The sequence below is a fragment of the Pseudophryne corroboree genome, chromosome 11 (genome assembly GCF_028390025.1).
Source record: "Pseudophryne corroboree isolate aPseCor3 chromosome 11, aPseCor3.hap2, whole genome shotgun sequence".
Taxonomy (NCBI): Eukaryota; Metazoa; Chordata; class Amphibia; order Anura; family Myobatrachidae; genus Pseudophryne; species Pseudophryne corroboree.
Genome location: NC_086454.1, coordinates 273,493,755 through 273,521,322, shown reverse-complemented (window position 1 = coordinate 273,521,322; position 27,568 = coordinate 273,493,755). Strand labels below are relative to the sequence as shown.

The 27,568-nt window shown below is 47.7% G+C and overlaps 1 long non-coding RNA gene across 1 annotated transcript in view; it reads right to left on the bottom strand.

The window, feature by feature from the left end:
- The window catches only part of LOC134970160 (uncharacterized), a 79,609-nt gene extending 52,340 nt beyond the window's left edge, over positions 1-27,269 (bottom strand). The window contains exon 1 of the long non-coding RNA XR_010189702.1: positions 27,205-27,269. This is a non-coding gene — a long non-coding RNA (uncharacterized LOC134970160). The remainder of the gene's footprint in view (positions 1-27,204) is intronic.
- Between the last annotated feature and the right edge of the window lie 299 nt (positions 27,270-27,568).

Here is a 27,568-nt window from a genome sequence, read left to right as displayed (position 1 = left end):
GCGCGGAGAAGCGTCTCTTTCTGGCACACTCCACGCTTCTTAGCTACAGTTTTGTGGGGCACCTGCCCGTACTGCCTCTGTTATCTCCAGCCCGGGCAACCCCACCGCTAGCTGCAGCGCTACCACCCACAGTGAGGTGCGCCCAGCTCCTTCTCACACTTTAGCCGGCGGGCAGCGCTGCAGAAGTCCATGCTGCTTGCAGGCTCCAACCCTCTCCTCCCTCCAGCCGCAGCATCTCCTGGGGGCTAACCAGTCACTCCCAGTCTCCCCTTACCACAGTGCCCGGCAGCTGCGAGGTCCACGCCGCGTGCATGCTATGACCTCCTCCTCCCTCCAGCCGCAGCGTCTCCTGGGAGCTAACCAGTCACTCCCAATCTCCCCTTACCACAGTGCCCGGCAGCCGCGCAAGGTCCACGGTGTGTGACTGAGAAGTGGGGGGAGGGATGCTGATGGGCAGAGGAAGCAGGACTCCAGCCTGAGAGAGTCAGCCATGCCAAGTCTCCACCAGCAGCAGATCCCAACAGGTTGGAGTGGAACAGCAGCAGCCAGCAGCAGTGACTCCGGTAAGACACATCTGTCTGTCACCACTGTTTTGTCCCTAATACCAATCTCTCCCGTGCCCTGTGTTCTGTCATGTCCCTGTCACCCCTGGCCTTGCCCTGTCACCCCTGGCCTGGCCCTGTCACCTTTATTCTGTCCCTGTCACCCCTGTGCTTGCCCTGTCAACCCTATCCTGGCTCCGTCACCCCTGTCCTGGTCCTGCCACCCCTATCCTGGCCCTGTCACCCCAATCCTGTCCCTGTCATTTCTGTCCTATCCCTGTTGCCCCTGTCCTGGCCCCGTTACCCCAGTCCTGGCCCTGTTACCCCTGTTCTGACCCCATCACTCCTGTCCTGGCCCCATCACCCCTGTTCTGACCCTGTCACCCCTCTCCTGGCCCTGTTACTGCATGGGTGTGGTTCATCAAATCGACAGTGTCTAGGTCAACAATGTTTAGGTCGACCACTATAGGTCGACAGTCACTAGGTCAACATGGATGGAAGGTCGACAGGGTTTCTAGGTCGACATGTGCTAGGTCGACAGGTCTAAAGGTCGACATGAGGATTTTTTTTTTGTGTCGTTTTCTTCGTAGAGTGACCGAGATCCCAAATTAGTGCACCGCGTCCCCTCGCATGGCTCGCTTCGCTCGCCATGCTTCGGGCATGGTGCCTTCGCCCCGCTACCGCTTCGCTCGGCACACATTACCGTTCCAATCGTAGTCCACGTGGGTCGTTAAGTATGAAAAAATTCAAAAAAAGAAAAAAATGTGAAAAACTCAAGTCGACCTTTAGACCTGTCGACCTAGCACATGTCGACCTAGAAACCCTGTCGACCTTCCATCCATGTCGACCTAGTGACTGTCGACCTATAGTGGTCGACCTAAACATTGTCGACCTAGACACTGTCGATCTTCAGACCGGATCCCTACTGCATACCCTCCAACTACCTTTTTGGCAGGTACAGTACCCGCAGCGCCTCCAGACCCCTCCCCAATGCACCACACCTCCGCACCTTCCCCTCCACCACATGCGGCACCCCTCCCCCACACGCTGTGCCTCCAGACTCCCTACACCACCCACAGCTCCCACTCCCCCGCCCCTCCACCAACCACAGCACCTCCAGACCCCTTCCACCATCCACCCCCCATATATGTCTCCCCCACACCTGCCCCCCCCTCCACCTGCAGCATCTGCAGACACCCTCCTCCATCCATGGTCCCCCCCTCACCCACCCCTCCCCCACCCACGGAACCCCCGCACCCGCCCCTCCCCCACCTGCAGCGCCTCCGGACCCCCTTCCCCTTCCGCCGCACCACCCACACCTGCCCGTCCCCCACCTGCAGTGCCTCCGGACCCCTACCCCACCCCCGGCATGCCCCCCCTCCACCCGCAGCATCTACAGATGCCCTCCCCCATCCACAGTCCTCCCGCACCCGCTACATTCTGTACATCGTGCCCTGCAGGTGCTGTTCATGCCATCGCAAGGGGCTGCGCCTCCTTCATCATCGCATGCCCTTTCAGTGTGCAATATTTAACCACTAACAAAGGAATGCAGGTAATACTCAACATAATACAAATATTGAACCCCAGAAAGGCATGCAAGGGTTAAGGGGGTGTAGCCCCTTGCGACGATGTGAAGAGCGCCCGTAGGGTGCAATGAAGCACCTAGTATATATATATATATATATATATGCGAAATCCCTCACTCACTCACTCACTCACTTACTGACTCATCACTAATTCTCTTACTTTCCAATATGTTAGGAAGATGAAATGTAACATAGGTATTCTGCAGGTGAGAAATGGGAAAACTACACATAATGTTGTCATTACCGATGCGTGGCTTGCATTGAGTGAATGATAACGCCCAAAAGGACAATCAGTCAAAATCTGGATTGCACCTCCAGTGTGTAGAATTTAATAAACTACAAAAATAGTCCTGCCACTTTTTACTGTATCTGCTACGGGTGCTCCTCGGGGGTGTGGTTCATCAAATTGACAGTGTCTAGGTCGACAATGTTTAGGTCGACCACTATAGGTCGACAGTCACTAGGTCGACATGGATGGAATGTCGACATGGTTTCTAGGTCGACATGTGCTAGGTCGACAGGTCTAAAGGTCGACATGAGGATTTTTTTTTGTGTCGTTTTCTTCGTAGAGTGACCGGGGTCCCAAATTAGTGCACCGCGTCCCCTCGCATGGCTCGCTTCGCTCGCCATGCTTCGGGCATGGTGCCTTCGCTCCGCTACCGCTTCGCTCGGCACACTTTACCGTTCCAATCGTAGTCCACGTGAATCGTTAGGTATGAAAAAGTTCAAAAAAAGAAAAAAAAATTTGAAAAATTCATGTCGACCTTTAGACCTGTCGACCTAGCACATGTCGACCTAGAAACCCTGTCGACCTTCCATCCATGTCAACCTAGTGACTGTCGACCTATAGTGGTCGACCTAAACATTGTCGACCTAGACACTGTCGGTCTTCAGACCGGATCCCCTCCTCGGGTAATGCCAAGAACCATGGATTAATATTTTCTTGCATTAAGACGTTTTAAATTTACATCTCTATAGATTTACCAAATTTGTAAAACTCGTCTATATTTACAACCATGAAAATCAAAAACTCCCGTGTGAAAAATATGTAGAACTGCTAGTAATTTTTATATTTGGATGCCTTCCAACACTTGAACCTGTCACTGGTTGCAAATTTTTAAGTTATCACACTGTACACTTAATACTTTTATTTTTTACCTGGTACAAGCTGCTGTCCATTACCCAAAGCTCTGATTGTATGCAACAGAGCTGCTTAAATGCACTTTCAGGTTTGAGACAATACTGTAAAGAATATGCAATCCCATTGTACTTATTTAAAGCATGTTTACAAAATAATACACATGCGACTGAAGGCTGATTTTCTCAAAAGCGCACCTTTTTTCAAGTAATCATTATTTAAGAGCAAATGGACTTTAAATAAATATCAAATGCCAGGAAGGGGGGTTTGTTTTCATTGTAATTGTTGGCAATGTACAGCAGTACTTTCACTTCTCACTTTGCAGAAATACAGTAAGCAGGAAAATAAATCTTCAGTTGGTCTCAACAAACATCTTGGGAGCTGACATTTTGGTTTTGTCTAGCAAATCTTCAGGTACTTTATACAGATGCACTGTCAATGATCCATTGCGTGAATGCATTAAGTTGTCCTGTCGCTACTAGTGCTGAATATAAATCATTATCAATGCAAGGGTATTTTCATTACTGAATCATCTTTTGATCATCAATTAGACTGTAAGAAGCACTGAATCAACAGCAACATACATTTCAGTATATGTGCAAACTGACAATTACTCTTACAACAGCTTGTACCCAGGAAATGAATTTGTTGAAATGTTTTAAAAGAATCAGACACACACACAATAAAAAAAAAAAAAAAAAATCTTTACACCATTAATTACTTTTACTTTCAAATTATGTTTGTAGATTACCTAAGGAATCAAACTATACAAGGGCGAGCTGTATCATTACTAAAAATGAGAGTCTCCATATTTATTAAAGAGTATAGGTGTGCGCCGAACCACGTGTTTTGGTTTTCGATCTAATTTGACATTGGGTTTTATTTTTACCAAAACTGCCCAACAACAATAATCTCCAGTTATTTACAGTCAATTTTGACCACCTCACAGCTCATAATCTTATTTTTATCATTATTGGCTAAAGGCTGCAATGAGTTGGCTGGTTATTAAGCAACAGATCAGTGGTACAAACACACAGCAACTTATAGCACATCTATGAAACATTGCTACAAAGCAGTTGCAGAAAAGAAAATCAGTGCAAGATGGAATTGTCCTTGGGCTCTCCCACCTACCATTATGTGAGATATTAAAAGTTTAACAAACCAAGCCCTTCAGTGATAGGGAATGCCACTTTTGTTGCTGAAGTGCTTGGTTTGTTTAGGCCCCCACAAACCAATTTTTTGGAAGGACTACCTCTGATCACTAATGAGGAGGTTGATGATGAGAATGTTAGCGGTGGAGATTGCATGGGTTGGTCCAAACTACTGGTAGCTGATACTGAACTGCTTGTTATTATTTTTCAAATTATTATAATTTAGTAAAATACATTTTATGAACTCACTGCAAATGACGTAAGAAAGAGAGGGTGCCTAGATGGTTAACATCCCTACTTCTACTAACTAAATAAATGTAGCAGATGCCATCCCATTTTCAATTCGTCAGGATTTGGGTAAATAAAATCCCACAACCAAGAGGTGGATTTTTTGGTCTTATGCCCAAGCATCACAATAGCTTTCTTTTTATCATGGGCAAGAACTACTGCCACTGGTGACTGACATACATAAACAATATCATCAACAGCCTCATAGTCCTCAATAGCATCAGACAGTACAAAAACATTCCTCTCATTCTTTTCCACTTACACAGTAGTATCCTCATTTTCTATTATGTTATCAACACTATATTTATTTCTGCTGCAGGGATGTAGTTACATTGCCGGCAGTAAGGATCCCGGCGGTCAGGATACCAACTCTGGAATCCCGATCACTGACAATACCACCAGTTGTAATCCCGGATAACATTTTCACTTGTGGGTGTCTACGACATAGAGTGGGAATAGAACAGAGCCTGCAGTGTGGCGAGCGCAACTAGCCTGCAAGGGGCTTTGATGCACTTGCCCTACTGCCAGCATTCCAGCAGCTGGGATACTGGCATTGGTATGCTGACCGCTGGGATCTCGGCCGCCGGCATCCCATACCCAACGCATACTGCTCATAGCCACATTTGCAGAAATGGTGGAAGAATGTGAAGGCTTCTCTACAAGTGTGATAGAATCAAACATAGCTAATGTGGACACCCCTAGACTCTCCTCAGGGATTTGTGAACACACAGGGGTATATTTACTAAGCTCCCGATTTTGACCGAGATGGTGTTTTTTCTTCAAAGTGTCATCTCGGGAATTTACTAAACTCAAATCACGGCAGTGATGAGAACATTCGTATTTTTGTTGAAGTCCAAGAAAAAAATTACGAATGAATACACCATCGGTCAAATACGCCTGTTATTTGCTAGAACTCTGTAAAATACTAAAATTTGTATTTCACAAACACTGCCGGCAATAGCCAAACACTGCCGTGAATAAATACAAATCGTAAAAAAAAGCAGTTTTCAAATAGACCTGCTCTTTTTTACCGTGTTCTGATAGGCATGCACGGATCTGTGAGATCCATGCATGTTTATAAGGGGTAAGGGGTGGGAAAGTGTTAAAAAAAATGCGTGGGGTCCCCCCTCCTAAGCAAAACCAGCCTCGGGCTCCTTGAGCCGGTCCTGGTTGAAAAAATATGAGGAAAAAAATGACTGGGGTTCCCCCATATTTAATCAACCAGCACCGGGCTCTGCAGCTGGTCCTGGTGCAAAGAATACGGGGGACAAAAAGCGGCAGAGATACAATGTTGCGCCTATGCGGTCCATTGTATCCAATGATGGGAACTTTGCGGTCAGCGGTGAGGTTACTTTCGGTCAACCGCTGACCGCAAAGTTCCCACCATTGGATACAATAGAGCGCATAGGCGCAACATTGTTTCTCTGCCGTGTGCAGCCTCACTGACACTACAGGAGTGCACAGCCAATCAGGAGAGTGCCACGACGTGGCGCTCCCTGATTGGCTGAAGGGACCCTCTTTGACAGGAGTCAGGGGGGGTCCTGGCAGTTGGGGAAAGGGGTCCCATGTGTAAACATGGGACCCCTTTCAGTGCGTGGTTGGGTTTCCAGTTTGTTTTTTTGCCAAGTACGTGGATTATACAAAGAACAGAAGATACACTAGATTATGTGAGTATAATTTTTTTCACAGGTACCCCGAGGACTCTACATGGAGAAGTGGACCGAGCCTCGTGTGAACATAGGTAAGTATGTATGTATGGAGGTGAGCATGTATGTAATAAACTTTTACTGTCACGGTGTGTGTCCTGGTTTTTGTTGGGTATTTTTTTAGTAGTAGTACTACAGGTACCAGCGGGCCCGGTTTTCCACCGCATGCTGGTACTTGTGGTTCTCCAAGTACCAGCTTGCGGGGGAGGCTTGCTGGGACTTGTAGTACTGCTACTAAAAACAATATTCTGATTTTTTACACTTGGCTATCAGCCCCCCATCCGCCGCCCTTGGATGGGGGGACAGCCTCGGGCTCCACCCCTGGCCCTTGGGTGGCTGGAGGGGGGGGACTCCTTGATTTAAGGGGTTCCCACTCCTCCAGGGTACCCCGGCCAGGGGTGACTAGTTGAGGATGTAATGCCAGGGCCACCAGGACCACAATAAAAGTGTCCCCGGCTGTGGCATTATGTACCTGGCTAGTGGAGCCCAGTGCTGGTTCAAAAAATACGGGGGACCCCTACGCTTTTTGTCCCCCGTATTTTTTTCACCAGGACCAGTCGCAGAGCCCGGTGCTGGTTGATGAAATATGGGGGAACCCCTGTCATTTTTCCCCCATATTTGACAACCAGGACCGGCTCAAAGAGCCCGAGGCTGGTTTTCCTTAGGAGGGGGGACCCCACGCATTAATTTTTTATTTTTAACACTTTATTTTTTTTTTACGAAAGGTGCACAATGAAGCCCTGCACGGATCTCACAGATCCGGCCGAGATTCATTGTGTTAATGTTGGCAGTGTTTTACTATTCACTCCCGTAAAACACTGCCAAAAAATACGAATGACATCAATATCGGAAAACACGAAAATGCAGAATACGACAGCATAGTAAATTAGTCGTAATAAATTCAAAAAGTTGCAATTTCACACATTCGATGTCATACGTGTTTGAACTTTAACCTCATTCTGAAAATTACGAATTTTAGTAAATATACCCCACAGTTTATTCTTCAGCTTTAGTATTCTTTTTTATTTTTTTAGCACTGATTTGTTGGTTTTTAATGTGATACCTCTACCCCTAATTTTTAACATTATGAAAGATTTTGATTTCAGGTGCCCTTTCCCAAACTTTCTGCCCCTAGGCCAACTATAGTAGATGTTGTGGTACTATCATGACTGGCAGTGGCCACAGCACTAGTACTTGGTTGCTGCTCCTGATCTTTTATCAGCTCAGGGTTTTATTTATTAAAACAGTGGAGCACAGCACCTACTGGAATTTATTGAACACACAAGTTGTAAATTCCCCCCCCCCCCCCCCCCCAAAAAAAAAATGCAACTTTTTTTCACAAATGAAAAAGTCACACTGTGAACTCACAGTGCTTACATTTATTAATGCAGTGGCATGGCACCTGCTGAGCTTTATTGAATGCAGCAGTTTTAAAGAATAACCAGTATGTGACACACTAAGACAAGACCTGTAACCCTACACTATAAAATTAAAAAACAATGTTTTTTTATAATTGTCTACAGATCAAAACTAGTTCAGCCAGTATTAACACTTAAAAGACAATAAGGGACACGTGGGTGTCACTGCCCATCAAACAGTGTCCTCTATTTGTATATATGGATTGAATGCCAGACATCCAACAAGCTCCAGTGGTTTGGTATAAAATATTGCCCAAATCACCACACCTCAGGCTCCCTTAATCCTGCTGCAGCCACCAGGGATGACAATCTTTTCTATATACAGTGCATCCAGAAAGTATTCACAGCTCTTCACTTTTTCCACATTTTGTTATGTTACAGCCTTATTCCCAAACAATACCCCATAATGGCAATGTGAATTTTTGCAAATTTATTAAAAATAAAAAACTCAGAAATCACATGTACTGTACATAAGCATTCACAGCCTTTGCCATGAAGCTCAAAATTGAGCTCAGCGGCATCATGTTTCCACTGATCATCCTTGAGATGTTCCTACAGCTTAATTGGAGTCCACCTGTGGTAACTTCAGTACTTCAGTTGATTGGACATGATTTGGAAAGGCACACACCTGTCTATATAAGGTCCCACACTTGACAGTGCATGTCTGAGCACAAACCAAGCATGAAGTCAAATGAATTGTCTGTATACCTCCGAGACAGGATTGTCTCGAGGCACAAATCTGAGGAAGGGTACAGAAAAATATCTGCTGCTTTGAAGGTCCCAATAAGCACAGTGGACTCCATCATCATCCATAAATGTAAGACATTCGGAACCACCAGGACTCTTCCTAGAGCTGGCCGGCCGTTTAACTGAGCGATCAGGGGATAAGGGCCTAAGTCAGGGAGGTGACTAAGAACCCTATGGTCACTCTGTCAGAGCTACAGCATTCCTCTATGGAGAGAGGAGAACCTTCCAGAAGGACAACCATCTTTGTAGCAATCCACCAATCAGGCTTGTATGGAAGAGTGAAGCAAATGGTAGAAAGTACCTTAGTTTTTCAAAGATGAGGTTTCTGTCGGTAGACCGGTCAACTCCTGTATCGATGCGTTTCACCCCTGGCATGGGCTTCCTCAGGATCAATGGAGGAAGCCCCAGGAAGCCCCACACCAGTAGTTGACTGGTCTGCCGGCAGACACCTCATCTTTGAAAACTAAGGTGCTTTCTACCATTTGCTTAAAAGAAGAGCACATACTATATTTGGACTTTGAACCATTCAAATCACACACCTATTGGGTATACTTCCACGGATTGAAGAAAGATCTTGAGGAAAGAAAAATTCCCCCAACAGGTGAATATTGATTCACTAAGGGGTAAGAAGTAAAACGCTACTAAAGCAGTGGCGTGCGGTGAGGTCAGTGGCTGGTAAGGCACTACAGCCATAATGTCCTTCGAATACCGCCGATGACTCCAACAGCCCCCGAGCCAATGCCCGCTACTGCCTTCGCCCCGCCAATGACTGTAGCCCGTCTGATCATCAAACTTGTGATGAGCAAGAGGCTAATATATTATCAATTTTTATAAATTTCTGGAAAAGAAAGAGGAGGAATATGGGGAGATGGAAGAGAGAGGAGAAGTATGGAGACGTGAGGAACAGGGGGAGACAGGAGAAAGAGGATGAAGAGGGAGAGACAGCAGATAGAGAGAGGAATAGGGGGAGACAACGCAAAGGGAGATAGGAGGATTGAGGGAGAGGGCAGTCAGAGAGAGAAGGAATAGGGGGAGAAGGAAGAAAGAGGAGGAATAGAGAGAAACGGCAGACAGAGAGTGAGGAATAGGGGTAAACAACGCAAAGGGAGAGAGGAGGAATGGGAGAGAGGGCAGATAGAGCGAGAGAGGAATAGGGAAAGAAGGAAGAGGAGGAATAGGGGGAGAAGGAAGAAATAGGAGGAATAGAGAGAAACGGCAGACAGAGAGTGAGGAATAGGGGGTAACAACGCAAAGGGAGAGAGGAGGAATGGGAGAGAGGGCAGATAGAGCGAGAGAGGAATAGGGAAAGAAGGAAGAGGAGGAATAGGGGGAGAAGGAAGAGAGAAAAGGAATAGGGGGAGAAGGAAGAGAGAAGGAATAGAGAAGATGGCAGAGAGAGAGGAGGAAAAGGCTTATACGGGAAAGAGGAGATGTAGCAGGTAAAAAGGAGAGAGGAGAAATAGGTGGGAGATGGGAGTGAGAGAGAGAGGAATAGAGGGAGATGGTAGAGAGAGAGGAGGAATAGGGGAGAAATTATGCTTACTTGTACTTACTTGCCATCCTCCGGTTTCTCCATGTTGCTTCTGAATCCTTGCCAGCAGGACTCCATCGCCTTCAGCAGAAGATGGGGAGGAAGCACTGGCGTATCTATAATGGTTGCATACCGCACACCCTGCACCCATTCTTTCTATACTTACCTTTCCGGCGTCCATCGGTGACCGTGTGGGCCCCCTCCTCTCCCGTAGCCAGCAGCGCCGCTGCTAGTGCACTGAGCACTTGAGACTCTGGCACAGCGCGGCGGCCAATGGTGCGGCGGCCATTTTTTCGGCGTCCTGTGTATGCGCTCTCTAGTGCTTAGAGCGCTAGCATCGGCGCTGCCGGCTACGGAAGAGAAGGGGGCGCACACATGGAGTCTGCACACGTGTCCCCTCCTCTCTTGAGACACCTCTGGAAGGAGGGTAAGTAGTATAGAGTGTGGAAGCGGAAGAAAATGGGTGGGAAGAGAAAGTGCAAGGCAAGAGAAATAGTGGTTTCGGGAGGGCACAAGGGATAGGTGGGTGGTGAGATGTTAAAAGGTGGGGGGACAGATATAAAAGGAGTAATAGGCAAAGTAAAAAAATGGATAAGAGACACACATGGGCCTGGGGGTGACATGGATACATATATTGGGAACTGGATGGGTACGGTGATATACATACTAATGGAGGGGGAGCACGTATAAACATAAACACTGGAGTTTGGGGGAGGGGAACATTGTGACACACACACACACGGGCCTGGGGAGCGATGTGGTAACACATGCTGAGGCCTGGGGATGACATGGTGACATACACACTGGGTCCTGGGGGAGTGACATAGGAATGCATGGTGACACACACACATGGGAATGGGGGGGAAATGGTAGCACAGACAGACACACACTGGGTCTTGGAGAGGGAGACATGGTGACACACTGGAGGGAGGGGGAGTTAACAAACATACAGGAGCTTGGCGGGGGGGCACAGGGACACACACAATTTTTTGGGGAGGACATGGTGACACACTGACCTTTAACAGTGACTGCAGAAGTAGTTCATGACAGGGAGCGCAGCATGTGTAGAGGAGAAGCTGTGCCCCCTATGGAAATGAGCACGAGGGTCACCATATTTGTGGGTCCTGATTGTCCATCCCCCGCTCATTCTGCAGCTGCATTTGCGTAAGATTGGGGTGCGCGCGAGCAGGGCAATCTATCATTGTCGGCGCCGGCATCCGTTTTCAGTTGTAGTTGCTGCACCGCCCGCACTGCTCCTCCACATGCAGGCACCGATCACCAAGTTATGCATGCATCACAGGTCATTGTCCCTGGCTGCGGTGCACACTTTTCAGAAACGCTGCCCTGAGCAGTGAGCACTGCTGGCGCCTCTGCGGCAGCCCTGATCGCTCCCTGCATATGATGTGGCTACCGCAGCTGTAGATTTAAAACCTACGTTGTATCTCTCTTTCCGGCAGACACAAGTCTGCAGAGGTTCAAAGACCTGCTGGTGAGAAAATTGTCAAGTCAAGCGGAACGTGACCCGTCCACATCTCCTCCTTCACATTCTCCCGCAACTGGGGGTGCGAGGAAAAGGCTAAGAATTCCGAGTCCACCCGCTGGCGGTGATGCAGGGCAGTCTGGAGCGAGTGCTGACATCTGGTCCGGACCGAAGGACCTGCCAACGATTACTGACATGTCGTCTACTGTCACTTCATATGATTCTCTCACCATTGAAAGAATGGTGGAGGATTATATGAGTGACCGCATCCAAGTAGGCACGTCAGACAGTCCGTACGTATACTGGCAGGAAAAAGAGGCAATTTGGAGGCCCTTGCACAAACTGGCTTTATTCTACCTAAGTTGCCCTCCCTCCAGTGTGTACTCCGAAAGAGTGTTTAGTGCAGCCGCTCACCTTGTCAGCAATCGGGTTACTTCCAGAAAATGTGGAGAAGATGATGTTCATCAAAATGAATTATAATCAATTCCTCCGTGGAGACATTCACCAGCAATTGCCTCCACAAAGTACACAGGGACCTGAGATGGTGGATTCCAGTGGGGACGAATTAATAATCTGTGAGGAGGGGGATGTACACAGTGAAAGGGGTGAGGAATCGGAGGATGATGATGAGGTGGACATCTTGCCTCTGTAGAGCCAGTTTGTGCAAGGAGAGATTGATTGCTTCTTTTTTTGGTGGGGGCCCAAACCAACCAGTCATTTCAGTCACAGTCATGTGGCAGACCCTGTCGCTGAAATGATGGGTTTGTTAAAGTGTGCATGTCCTGTTTATACAACATAAGGGTGGGTGGGAGGGCCCAAGGACAATTCCATCTTGCACCTCTTTTTTCTTTCATTTTTCTTTGCATCATGTGCTGTTTGGAGACAATTTTTTTGAAGTGCCATCCTGCCTGACACTGCAGTGCCACTCCTACATGGGCCAGGTCTTTGTGTCGGCCACTTGTGTCGCTTAGCTTAGTCACACAGCGACCTTGGTGCGCCTCTTTTTTTCTTTGCATCATGTGCTGTTTGGGGACTATTTTTTTGAAGTGCCATCATGCCTGACACTGCGGTGCCACTCCTAGATGGGCCAGGTGTTTGTGTTGGCCACTTGTGTCGCTTAGCTTAGCCATCCAGCGACCTCGGTGCAAATTTTAGGACTAAAAATAATATTGTGAGGTGTGAGGTGTTCAGAATAAACTGGAAATGAGTGGAAATTATAGTTATTGAGGTTAATAATACTATACTATGGGATCAAAATGACCCCCAAATTCTAAGATTTAAGCTGTTTTTTAGGGTTTTTTGAAAAAAACACCTGAATCCAAAACACACCCGAATCCGACAAAAAAATTTCGGTGAGGTTTTGCCAAAACGCGTCCGAATCCAAAACACGGCCGCGGAACCGAATCCAAAACCAAAACACAAAACCCGAAAAATGTCCGGTGCACATCACTACTATATGCATTGCTTGCATTGTCCCTGGCTTGTTCCAAAAAAGCCAGTAACCTGTTTATGGACATTCTGTGGCATGACAGTTACTTTCACATCTGATGTGTAGCTATTGTGTTCACTGTCCCAAAATTCTACAGATATCAATTACACTAACACATCTTGGTCCTCAGGACCCCAAACAGTTCATCTTTTGCAGATCTCCTCTCAGAATCACAAGTGAAATAATTAGCTCCACCTGTGGATCTTTGAAAACGTGTCTGTGAAAAATGAATACACCTGTGCACCTGCTGGGTGACCTGGAAAATGTGAACTGTTTGGGATCCTGAGGACCGAGTTTGAGAACCACTGCACTAACATAAGCCACTATTGTTCCAATGTCACCTGATAACTTTATAACTGTGCTGTCCCTTTTTTATTCTAGCTACTGACAGTATAACTCATGTACTGTAGCCAAGGCACACAGATTGCAGAGAGGAGCCAGCCATCCTTCATTGCTCAGAATAGCCACCAGGAGGATGCTGTCAAGACCCAAGGCATGCCAAGGAGGTAATGATCCTGACCTTATTTATTGTATGTACCCCATGCCCCCAGCGTGATGAAAATAAGGAATATGGTCTGCAGGATTGGCATATAGTTTGGACACACCCCTTGTAGTGAGGCCACACTCCTTTTGTGGGAGCTTGCGCTCTGAAATTAATAAATCTCTAACACCAACTTCCTCCCCTATTGTGGTGCCCCAGCCTGTCATTTTCTTCTGGATCCGCCCTTGAGTTTGGAGGCAGTGCTTGATGGCGCAATTCTCCTTAATTCATGACATCAAGCGTCCATGTACTTACCAACTCAATCTCATGGAAGGAAGGTAAAAAATGTTGCCAATTATTAAACTTCTTCCTAGTTTAAAACTGTAAACAAAAGGGGGGGGGGGGTCCCCAGCACATCAAGGGGTATCAGACTTGAACGCAATAGGGTATTATAAAATTCTGAGATCCTAGTTACATATACAGATGTGCCAAGCTCATCTATGCTGTGATGCGTACATATAGTGCGGATAGTGTGCCAGCAAATTACTGCATGCAGACATTTGCAGAAATGCACACATTCATACCAATGGGTGAATGCTGCATGCGACTAGTTGCAGCACGGCGTATAATGCAGTTGTATGCATCACGGTAACTATGAGGCTGGCTAAATCTGTGGATTATTTGCAAAAATGTGGTTAAACCTAAAGGCCCCTTCACGGCGTCTCTGATACTGGAGGTCCCTAATGCTGCCTGATAACAGCACCATATAATTGCCTAATGTAAGGCCACATACAAAGATATATCTAAATTGAGAGTCAGCTCACTTGGAGTCACCACTCAATCCTCCAAATGGCACTACAGGAACCAGCATGCCCTCCAAATGATGGTCCCATCTGTGCCTATCTGAACTGCAATATAGAATGTTAGCTGCTCAATCAATCTAGTAATACCCCTCAGGTGCTGAAAGGGAGGGGTTATTCTAGTTATGTCAGCACCTGAGGGGTATTACTAGTTTGATTGAGTAGCTGCCATTCTGTATTGTAGTATTGTCTTGTGTAGTGAGAGAAACCAAGGACAAAGATATAGAGCATACAGCACAAATGGGTTTATAGAAAAAAAAAAAAAATTTGCAGAGAATATATATTCTGAAGAGCAGACAAACTTCATGGAAAACAATGAATACTTAATTCAGCGGGTGCTGCAAATTATGTAAAAGTCAAAAAAACTTTAGTAGCACACTGCAATAAAAGTTACTGGTGAAATACTGTAAGACTATAATTAATGTGGTAAGGGCAGGGGCGGATTGGGAAATAAAAGTGGCCCTGGAAAAATTTCTAGAAGTGGCCTCATGTGGGTGGCACCAAATCAACTGTAGGTGGAGCCAATACCAAAGTAGGCGGGCTTACTACTTCAAAATGTAATGTAGGCGGAGTTACACCAACAAAAGGCAGAGCATGTCATAGTAGCTGAACCTAACACATTAAAAATTTTAGATAGTATTGTGTTGTAGCAGAAGTAGTTAAGAAATTAAAACTGGGGTGACATTTCATCCTCTGCACACTCACTAAATACATTTTAAAGCAAACATAGCTACTTCATGCTATATTCTATTACTCAAGCTCAGTCCTCAGGACCCCAAACAGCGCACATTATCTAGGTCACCCGGCATGCACATTTCAAAAGATGCACAGGTGGAGCTAATTATTTCGCTTGTGACTGTGAGGAGACCTGGAAAACATGTACTGTTTGTGGTCCTGTGGACCGAGTTTGAGAACCTGTGCCCTAGGGTGCAATGATACAAAGAAAGTTTGGGAACCACTGTGTTAAGTCATGTAAAGCCTGTCATACGTGTTCAGGGGCCATATAGATAGATAGATAGATAGATAGATAGATAGATAGATAGATAGATAGATAGATAGATAGATAGATAGATAGATAGATAGATAGATAGATAGATAGATAGAATGAATGTGATTGGGAGAGAACTGACAGTCCTGATGTATAGATGGCTATACCAGCCGGGATGATTAATAGGTAACCTTTGCTGGTTTCTTCTCTGCAGTTAGGCTCCCACATTCCTGGAACGGTGTGCAGTGGTGATGGTACAGCTCCTGCTGCATTTGCTCTGCCCGACTCCGCAGCATGCTTCCTGGTTGCTGGAACGCACTGTGGAGCACACAGCGGCTACTTCCAGTGTTCGGGGTCTCCAAAGTCTTTATTTGCTTTTAATAAGTTCATGTACTTAATTTGAGGACCATTATTCGGCACTGCATTATTAAAACATAATTAGGCGCTGCAGTGCTGGTTTTTGTGCTCTTTGTTCCCGGGGCCCTTGTGAACTTCGGGGCCCAGTATAGGTGTCCCTTTCACCCCCCATCTTGCCGGGCCTGAAAATAGATCAGTCTCTCCCTTTAGAACTAAATAACTCCCTTCAGACAGATCATGTCCCTTAGCATAGAATATTCCCCTTAGACAGATCATCTCTCACCAGCACAGAATAACCCCTCCCCCCGCAGAACCCCATGTCCCCTATCAGCCAGTGCAGTTCTGCATGCAGCCTGTCAGTCTTTACAAAAAAAATGTCCTGCAAGCTGCAAGGCATTTATTTTTTTAAAGGAATGACTGCAGCAGGTATCGACGACAGTGAAATCAGATTCACTCAGTGTCGGTTTCTCCCGGCCTGCCCCGATGTCCCCCACTCTGTCACCACTCCCAGTGCCAGATTAAGGTCCATAAGGGCCTGAAGCTGAGATTTAGGAAGGACCTATTATGTGTCGTCGCAGGTTGTGTGATTAGTGCCGCAGAGAAGTTATTCTGGGTGGGAAGAGTGGGTGTGGTGACATACTATATCACTGCACTACCTCCCCACATTACATCACTGAGCTAACTCCCAAACTGCATCACTGCGCTACCTTCCCGCACCACATTACTGCGCTAACCTCCCGCACCACGTTACTGTGCTACCTTCCCGCACCACATTACTGCACTTTCATCACACACCACTGTTCTATGCCACCTTCCCATATCACATCACTGCGCTACCTTCCCGCACCTCTGTAGTGCACTACCTTCCAACACCACCGAACTGCATTAACATCCCACACCACCGTACTACGCTACCTTCCGGCACCACCAAACTGCGCTACCTTTCAATACCACCATACTGCATTACCATCCCACACCACCATTCAACACCACCTTCCTATACCACATTACTGCGCTACCTTCCCATACAACAATACTGCGCTACCTTCCTACACCACCAAACTGCACTACCTTCCCGCGCCATGTTTCTGCGCTACCTTCCCACACGAAGTTACTGCACTACCTTCCAACACCACTGTACTGCATTACCATCCCACACCACCGTTCTATACCACCTTTCCATACCACATTACTGCGCTACCTTCCCGCACCACTGTACTGCACTACCTTCCAACACCACTGAACTGCATTAACATCCCACACCACCGTACTACACTACCTTCCCGCACCACCAAACTGCGCTACCTTTCAATACCACCATACTGCATTACCATCCCACACCACCATTCAACGCCACCTTCCTATACCACATTACTGCGCTACCTTCCCATACAACAATACTGCGCTACCTTCCTACACCACCGAACTGCACTACCTTCCCGCACCATGTTTCTGCGCTACCTTCCCACACGAAGTTACTGCGCTACCTTCCAACACCACTGTACTGCATTACCATCCCACACCACCGTTCTACACCACCTTCCCATACCACATTACTGCGCTACCTTCCCACACCACTGTACTGCATTACCTTCCAACACCACCGTACTATGCTACCTTCCCGCACCACCGTACTGCGCTACTTTCCAACACCACTGTACTGCATTACCATCCCACACCACCATTCTACACCACCTTCCCATACCACATTACTATCTCCCCGCACCACCGTACTGCATTACCATCCCACACCACCATTCTACACCACCTCCCCATACCATATTACTGCGTTACCTTCCCGCACCACCATACTGCATTGCCATCCCACACCACCGTACTACACTACCTTCCCGCAGCACCGTACTGCGCTACCTTCCAACACCACCGTACTGCATTACCATCCCACACCACTGTACTATGCTACTTTCCCGCACCACCGTACTGCGCTACCTTCCAACATCACCGTACTGCATTACCATCCCACACCACTGTACTACGCTACCTACCCGCACCACATCACTGCTTTACCTTCCCACACCACAGTCTGTGCTACCTTCCCACACCACATCCTGCGCTACCTTCCCACACTACCGTACTGTGCTCACATATATGCTGGAAAAGGTAGCATGGCGTGGTGTTGCGCATCGCAGGAACGAACACCACTACCTTCCTTCTGTTCTGCTACTATGCATACACACGCACTCGCGAATGCTGCTATAGGAAACTACAGTACATGCAACTACGGGTATCAGAAGCATACCTTCCCACTACCCATACTATGCCACCTACTCCCCCTACCTAGGGTACACTTACACACACATTAAAAGCCCAGCCCTCAACCACTATTACATTAGATGACTGCCCCACTACCACAGCAATAAATAAATAGCCCATCCATTCACCCCCATTACACTAAATAATTGACCCTCACAATCCCAATAAATCAGTAACACTTCTCTCACCAGCATTATTTTAAATTATTAACCCTCAACATATCAATACATTAGTAGCCCAGTCCCCTACCCTCAGTACATTAAAGTATGAAAGTACCGAGACATCCACCCCTATTAAACTAAATAATTAACCCCACCCTACTAATATGTTACACATACATATCTCAACAAAATAATTTCATTAGTAAAGCTTCTGGCTGGCTATCAGGGGGAGATCAGTTGTGGTGTGAATGGACGGGCCCCAAGTGGCTGCATGAAGCTTTAAAAAAAATGTTTTTCCTGCCTCTATTTTAAAGGGAGGGGTGCATGGAGCTGCAGCTCCATCAGCCCTATTGTTAATCCAGCCCTGCCCACTCCGTGTCCCCTCCTCTCACCACTGTCTTGCAGGCTGCAGCTGACGGCGGCCCGGGGAGCGGAGAGCGGAGAGCAGGCTGCTGGACAATGACAATCCACCCCTCTTCCTTCGTGGTGTGTGACGTCCCTGATGTGGCGTGCGTGGTTCCGGTATGAATGGTCGACCATGTTATGGTCGACAGTCATTAGGTCGACCACTATTGGTCGACATTGACATGGTCGACATGGACACATGGTCGACACATGAAAATGGTCGCCACATGAAAGGTCGACACATGAAAAGGTCGACATGCGTTTTTTTACTTTTTTTGGTGTCGTCTTTTGCGTAAAGTGACTGGGAACCCCAATTAGTGCACCGCGTCCCCTCGCATGGCTCGCTTCGCTCGCCATGCTTCGGGCATGGTGCCTTCGCTTCGCTCGGCACAAATTACCGTTCCAATCGTAGTCCACGTGGATCGTAAAGTATGGAAAAGTTCCCCAAAAGAAAAAAAAGTTAAAAAACTCATGTCGGCCTTTTCATGTGTCGACCTTTCATGTGTCGACCATTTTCATGTGTCGACCATGTGTCCATGTCGACCATGTCAATGTCGACCAATAGTGGTCGACCTAATGACTGTCGACCATAACATACCGGCGTGCGTACCTAATCCTAGCTAGGCAGCGCAAGCCTCTTCTTGCGCTAGGGGCCACAGGTGACAGGCGGCCCCGCACACCAGTCGCCCCCCCCGGGGAACTCCCCGGTAACTGTAATGGCCAATCCGGCCTTGGGTAAGGGTATCTGAATATTATATGATTGTATGAAAGAATATGCTGATACAGTATCAAGTTAAACCAGTCTTCCTGGATCTTTACACTTTGTAGAGAATTAGGATTTTGGGGGTCATTCAGACCCGATATCTGCTGTGCGTTTTCGCACAACAGCGATTGGGTCTGAACTGCACATGCGGCGGCGCATGCCAGACAGCCGACAGCTGTCTTAGGCTAGCGATTGCCTCTGCCTGATTGACAGGCAGAGGCGTGCGCTGGGCGGAAGGGGGTGGGCCAGCGGTGTTCGGCCGCCATCTAGGGGGCATGTTCTGGGCAACACAGGCATGCCTGGACCGTTGGAGGGACGGGCCACGGCACCTGCATGACGTCACATGCAGCCGCTGCGACCTGAGCAGCGATGTGTATCTCCCTGCCAGCGCGCAGGAGCTGCGCTGGTAGTTAGCTACTCCGGAAGTACAAAAGCATTGCCACTGCATGATGCTTTTGTACTTCTGCGGAGGGGAGGGTAGGGCCTGACATGAGTGGTGGACTAGCCCTGTGCTGGGTGTCCCCCCGCATGTCAGGGAAGCTGATCGTAGATGTGCTAAATTTAGCACAGCTACGATCTGGTCTGAATCACCCCCTTTATCCAAGAGACTATAATGAGAATAGTTTACACTAATGAGAAATCAGTGAGAGAGAGAAAAGCAGCCAATATATAAGGAAGAAAAAAAATACAGTTACTCCTTAAACAAACATCATTAACAATGAACAGGGTGTTTTGAAGTCTATAAATAATCCCCATGACAAAGGTTGCACATGATTAACAATTCTGTAGAAAACATATTTATAATTACACATCTGCATTTTAAGATTTCAAGTGTATTAATTAAAATAAAAATAATTTATATAGTACAGCTTCCTGTGTGCAACAGTGGTCATGGGGATTATGTATGTTTGGTTTGGACTCTGTGTTATACCTAGTATGTGCCTGATTGGCACATAATACATAAATCATATCTAAAATAATGATGCAAATTTGTATTTATGTTCTAAATAGGAAACAAAAAATATGAATTTCTATGATCTAGGGCCCCTGAGACAATGGCGAGATTATGGGTCTGATTCTTATTTGTAACAAATACAATGTTTGGGGGTCTGCGCATGTGCAAAACCTGCGAAATTGCTTGCAGTCACCTGTCAGACAAAGCACGATTGACATACTTCAGCATTTGGGGTGTGGATTGGGGGCAGCACCTTTCTCCAAAATGGGTGCATGTCAGATACAGACTTCCTGGACCTGGGGGCCTGGATCTGACTAGTGGCCGCAGCTTCAGCACTAAGAGGAAGTGGTTCTTGATCTTTCCCTATTTTTACCTCCAAATTTTTGTTCTCCATTATTTTTCTGGAGTTATATAACACAATATGCGGCACAGGACGCGTACCCTTAAACCCTGTAAAAATTATTTGGATTAATTATTAATAACCCCTTTATTTGGAGTAAATAATATACAGCACAGGACAGCACCACTGAATTTATATGGCAGCACCACTAAACTGGATTTATACAGAATTATATGGATTTATACGGCAGAATCACTGGATTTATATGGCAGGATCACTGTAATTATACGGCAGGATTACTGTAAATATAAGGGAGGATTACTGGAATTATACGCAAGTACCACTGGGATTATACGGCAGGATTACTGGAACTATACGGCAGGTTTACTGGAATTATACAGCAGGATTACTAGAATTATACGCCAGTACCACTGGAATTTTATGGCAGGATTACTGGAATTATACGCCAGTACCACTGGAATTATACGGCAGGATTACTGGAATTATACGCCAGTACCACTGTAATTTGCGGCAGGATTACAGGAAATATACGGCAGGATTACTGGAATTATATGCCAGTACCACTGGAATTATACGGCAGGATTACTGGAATTATTCGGCAGGATTACTGGAGTTATTCGGCAGGATCACTGGACATATAAGGCAGTACCACTGGACATATATAGTGCAGCACAGGGACACCATCACTGGACTGATGAAGGACAATACACCACCACTGAACTGATGCAGCACAACACAGCACCCTATACAGCAGCACTGGACATATGGCAGCAGAGGACACCACTACTGTGACTGGACTGATGCAGCACAACACACCACCACTGAGTTGATGCAGCACAACACAGCACCACTGGACAGCACTGGACATATGGCAGCAGAGAACACAACACCGTGACTGGACAGATGCAGCACAAGACATAGACACTGAGGACACTGAGACGTGGACTGAATGGAGACACGTCCTCTCTCTACACTCTCCAATGCCAGAGTAAAAATGGTGGCGACGCGCAGCTCCTTATATGGAATCCAAACCCTGCGAGAATCCGACAGCAGGATGATGACATTTTGCCTCGTTCTGGTTTCCGAGTCAGGCGGAAAAACCCGAGCCTGGCTCGGATCCAAACTCGGAAGGCAAAGTTCGGGGGGGTTCGGTTCTCTGAGAACCGAACCCGCTCATCTCTAATTTTTAGATCAATCATCAGCAACTTTTAAAACAATTCAAAGCACGATTATCGGCCAACGTAAACTGCAAGTAAAGCTGGCTTATTTATAATTGATAAACTTTACCTAAGGGTGTTGTGCACCTGTCAACATTGCAAAATATGTAGTACTTGCTCCACTGACACTGACTCAGATCCGGGCTTGGAGCATGAAGTCCGGTAGGGTTCGGTTCTCTGAGAACCAAACCCGCTCATCTCTAGTGAAAAGAGTCAAATCGTGTGCATCAGATCGTATCCAGAGAGCAGTGCCAGATTAAGGTCCACAAAGGCCTGGAGCAGAAATTCATAAAGGGCCTATTGTGTGCCGCCACCGGGCGTGTGATCGCCGCACAGAAGTTCTCCCTGTGTGTCCAGGGTGGTGTGGTAGCATACTACATCACTGCACTACAGTACCTCCCCACATTACATATCTTCACTATACTACATCTCTGCACTATATCACTCCTACATCTCTGCACAACATGCCTGCACTATATCACTTTGCTACCCCCTCACCCTACATCCCAGCACTATACATACCCAAACTACCTCCCAACACTACACCTCTATACTATATCCCTGAACCACCTCCCTATACTACATCTCATCACTATTCCACTACGCTACCTCTCCACACATCTCTCCACACATCTCTGCACCATATCACTGTACTACCACCCCACACTACATCACTCTGCTACATCCTCACACTACATCTCGCACCATCTCACTGCACTACCATCTCACACTACATCACTACGCTACCTCCTCACACTACATCTCTGCACCACCTCACTGCACTACCATCTCACACTATATCACTACACTACCTCCTCACACTACATCTCTGCACCATATCACTGCACTACCATCTCACACTACATTGCTACGCTACCTCCTCACACTACATCTCTGCACCATCTCACTGCACTACCATCTCACACTACATCACTACGCTACCTCCTCACACTACATCTCTGCACCATCTCACTGCACTACCATCTCACACTACATCACTACGCTACCTCCTCACACTACATCTCTGCACCATCTCACTGCACTACCATCTCACACTACATCACTACGCTACCTCCTCACACTACATATCTGCACCATATCACTGCACTACCATCTCACACTACATTGCTACGCTACCTCCTCACACTACATCTCTGCACCATCTCACACTACATTGCTACGCTACCGTCCCACGCCTCACCTCTGCACCATATCACTGCACTACCAACCCACACTACATCACTACGCTACCTCCTCACACTACATCTCCGCACTACAGTATATCACTGCACTACTTACCCATACTACACCTCCGCACTATATCACTGCACTTACCACCCCACACTACATCACTACGCTACCACCCCACACTACACCTCAACACTATACTACACTACCTCCCCACACTACATCACTGTGCTACCTTCCCACACTACATCTCAGCACTATGGGGTCTATTTACTAATCCTGTGATGGAGATAAAGTCGACGGAGATAACGTCTCAGCTAATTGGCTCCTAACTGCCATTTCACAGGCTGGGTTTGAAAAATGACAGTTAGTAGCTGATTGGCTGGTACTTTATCTCCATCCAAGGCTTAGTAAATAGACCCCTATATCTCAGCACTAACTCTCCACACTACATCACTACACTCTCTCCCTCACACTGCATAATTGCACTACTTCACCACAATACATCACTATACACAACACGCCACTGCCTCACCACAAAATTTTTATTTTTATCTTTGCTCTGGTCTTTGCGTGCAGAGCAGCTCTGGAGGAGAAGGTTACAGTAACGCAGTCCAGGTAGCATAAGGAGTAAGAAGGGGTGGGCCCCTGAGGATGGGGATGGGAGGGACTACTTTGGGTGTCTGCTTACTCACTACAGTACATCAGCCCATGGGTGGCTGACTTTTAAGCCCCATACACACTAAACAATATGAACAATGAACGATATTGGTGAATGATTTCTCTTCAGCTTCCAAACATACTTGATAAAAGACATTGTGCATACACACTGAATGATTTTTCAAACGATATGAACGATGAACGATATTGCTAGCATCGTCTGCGACACTAATGGTGGCAAATTTAAATAATGGGCTGGCATTACAGAGTGGCTATTATGATGAATATCATTCATATCGTCCATCGCTCATCGTTCACCGCGTACACACTGAACGATATACACTTTTCCGTGAAAGATATAGGCAAAATTGAGCTGCAAGTTCAGAAGACAGAAACCCTAGCTGATGAAGGGTGGGGGCGCGCATCGTTCATTGGATACACACTGGACTATGGGGGTCATTCCGAGTTGTTCGCTCATTATTTTTCTTTGCATCGGTGCGATTAGTCGCAAACTGCGCATGCGCAACGTTGGCAGTGCGCCTGCGCCAAGTAAATTTGCTAAAACGATTGCTATTTTACTCATGGCTTAACGGAGAAATTTCTTCGTTCTGGTGATCGGAGTGTGATTGACAGGAAGTGGGTGTTTCTGGGTGGAAACAGGCCGTTTTATGGGTGTGTGTGAAAAAACGCTGCCGTTTCTGGGAAAAACGTAGGAGTGGCTGGAGAAACGGGGGAGTGTCTGGGCGAACGCTGGGTGTGTTTGTGACGTCAAAGGAGGAACGAAACTGACTGACCTGATCGCAGTGGCAGAGTAAGTCTCGAGCTACTCAGAAACTGCAAAGACATTTTTAATCGCAATTCTGTTAATCTTGCGTTCGCAATTCTGCCAAGCTAAGATACACTCCCAGAGGGCGGCGGCTTAGCGTGTGCACTGCTGCTAAAAGCAGCTAACGAGCGAACAACTCGGAATGAGGGCCTATATTGTGAACGATATCGCTCATAAAGCTCACAATGACTGATATAGTTCTCAATATCTTCTAGTGTGTATGGGCCTTTAGGCATGTTCACATGCCTATTCTCAGTTCCCAATCTATATCAGCCTCCTGGGGGCCCAGGGCCACTGATGTCACTCTGTGCCAATGTAAAAGACCGATCAATCAGCCTTTTTGTTGAGCAGCTCCCAAAATTTCCCCAACAATAAAAACAGTGCAGTGTATCTGCTGGATACTGTGTTGGGTACAGTGCGTAATATATTGGGACACACAGTTAAATATTGAGTCAGTTACAGTGTGGGACACACAGTGTGGGTCAGGTATAGTGCAGGGACAGATACAGTGCAGGTTAAAGAGCGGGTCGGATACATTGCAGTAAACAGAGCAGGCGCTTCCATTAGGCAGCTGCCTATTGGCGTCGGCACATGAAGGGCGACTCTGCGTGCACCAAAAGAAAAAGTGAGGCACTCGCTCTCTAGTCACCTGCAGGAGCTGTTCCCTTCTCCCCCTGCCGCGTCGCTCGCCCCCTTCCCCATGAACAGGGGTGGCACCTTCACTCAGGGCAGAAGGGGCTTCCCCCAACACTGGCGACCCATCCCCAGCACGTCCTGACTGGCGGCGGCGATGTGGGCTGACTATCCCGTGGATCTGCACGCTGCTCTCTCCCTGCACGGCGCTTGTAGTAGAGGCGCTGCGGACATGTTGCCCGAACAAGAGCACCTCTACCTGCTCTACCAAGCCCTGACGCCGGCACCAGGAAACAGACCAAGGTGAGTGAGCGGGAGACGAGAGAGAGAGCAGAAGGGGAGAGAGGAGGAACCAGGCTGTTCCGCTAGGAGGCTTCCCCTGTGTCCGGCTCCTACCTCTCTCTGTCCTGACAGAGGCCCACGTTTTAGAGATCCCCAGTTTGCTATCACCGCTGATATGCCGGACACTGGCTCCTAACCCTGTGCGTTAAAACTGTGGAGTGCGGATTGCACCCAGTGACTTTGTACTGCCCTGTGCAAGATGTCCATCGACGTCCCGAGTCACTGTGTGACTGTGTGTCCCATAATTATAGGTACCGCCAGCCTAACCCTCTTCTCCGCTTCTACAGCCTTTCTCCAACCTCCCCCATTGCCTAACCCTCACCCTTCCCTCCCTGCAGACTAACTCTAACCCTCCCCTCCCCGCAGCCTAACCTTAACCTCCCCTCCCGCAGCCTAACCTAACCCTTCCCTCCCCGCAGCCTAACCTTAACCTCCCCTCCCGCAGCCTAACCTAACCTTTCCCTCCCTGCAGCCTAACCTTAACTCTCCCCTCCCCGCAGCCTAACCTTAACCTCCCCTCCCGCAACCTAACCTAACCCTTCCCTCCCCGCAGCCTAACCCTAACCTCCCCTCCCCGCAGCCTAACCCTAACCTCCCCTCCCGCAGCCTATCCCTAACCCTTCCCTCCCCTCCCACAGCCTATCCCTAACACTTCCCTCCCCGCAGCCTAACCCTAACCTCCCCTCCCTGCAGACAAAACCTAACCTCCCCTCCCCGCAGCCTAACCCTAACCTCCCCTCCCTGCAGCCTAACCTCCCCTCCCCGCAGCCTAACCCTAACCTCCCCTCCCTGCAGCCTAACCCTAACCTCGCCGCCCTGCAGCCTAACCCTTATCTACCCTCCCATAGCCTAACCCTAATCTCCCCTCCCTGCAGCCTAACCTCTCATCCCATAGCCTAACCCTAACCTCCCCTCACCGCAGCCTAACCCTAACCTCACCGCAGCCTAACCCTACCCTCCCCCCCACATTCTAACCCTAACCTCCCCTCACCACAGCCTAACCCTAACCTTCCCTCCCCTCCCCGCAACCTAACCCTAACATCCCCTCCCTGCAGCCTAACTCTAACCTCCCCAAGTGCTTGTCCCTAACCTCTTTCCCTGCAGCCTAACCCTATCCTCCCCTCCCATAGCCTAAATGGCCCAGTCCAGCATTAGGTAGAGGAAGAAGATCGCTACGCAGAAAGCACTGCCGAGCACCGTGATCTGCCGGCTCAGCTTCACGCACCTTGTCAGCACCAGCACAGCTCTGCTGATACCGCAGCCCGGGTCACACTGACAAGCTCTCCCCGAACGTGCACATAGTAACACCTGATATAAATTGTAAAGCGGCGCAGTGTGCGATGGTGAGCAGAGAGGGGAGGCTGTAGGTCTCAGGCGGCGATTGGATGAGATCTCTGCTAGCGGTGACAGACACAGAGAAATGTTACTGGCTGCACAGCATATCCTGTAGCACCTGCACATTTTTAAAAACAGGGTCACAAAATGCCTGCAGTGCATATTTTGTGATTACTGAATCTCTCACATCACATGCTTGCCTTCCTTTCTAATCTCTAACATAGAGTATTTATCTGTATTTACTTACTTCTTTTCTAACATACCTTAATCACTTACTTTACTGTCTGTACATTACTCTTCTTTACCTGTACTCATGTCTTACCTACATTCCGTCTTTATTCTCCCTCCCTTGCTACTTCTCTCTCCTTACCTTTTCCTGCCTCGTTATTGCATGTGACAACAAGACAGCAGCAGTGCTGGCCCCGCCCCTTTCACGATGTCATGAAGTGGGCGGGGCTTGCAGTACGAGGAGGAAGTGCTGCATAGCCCTAAGCCTAGCCACTGGGAGAACGGAGAACCAGCACGGGCTGCAGCATCAGTGGTACAGGCTGTGCTGGGTGCTGTTAGCAAACGCTGCCTGATCGGAGCTAAGCTCCGATCGCGGCAGCAATCCAGTGAAGAGGTGAGTGCAGGCCACTATGGGGACAAAGCAATGCAGAGAGTGTTTCTTTCCTGTAAACACTGGC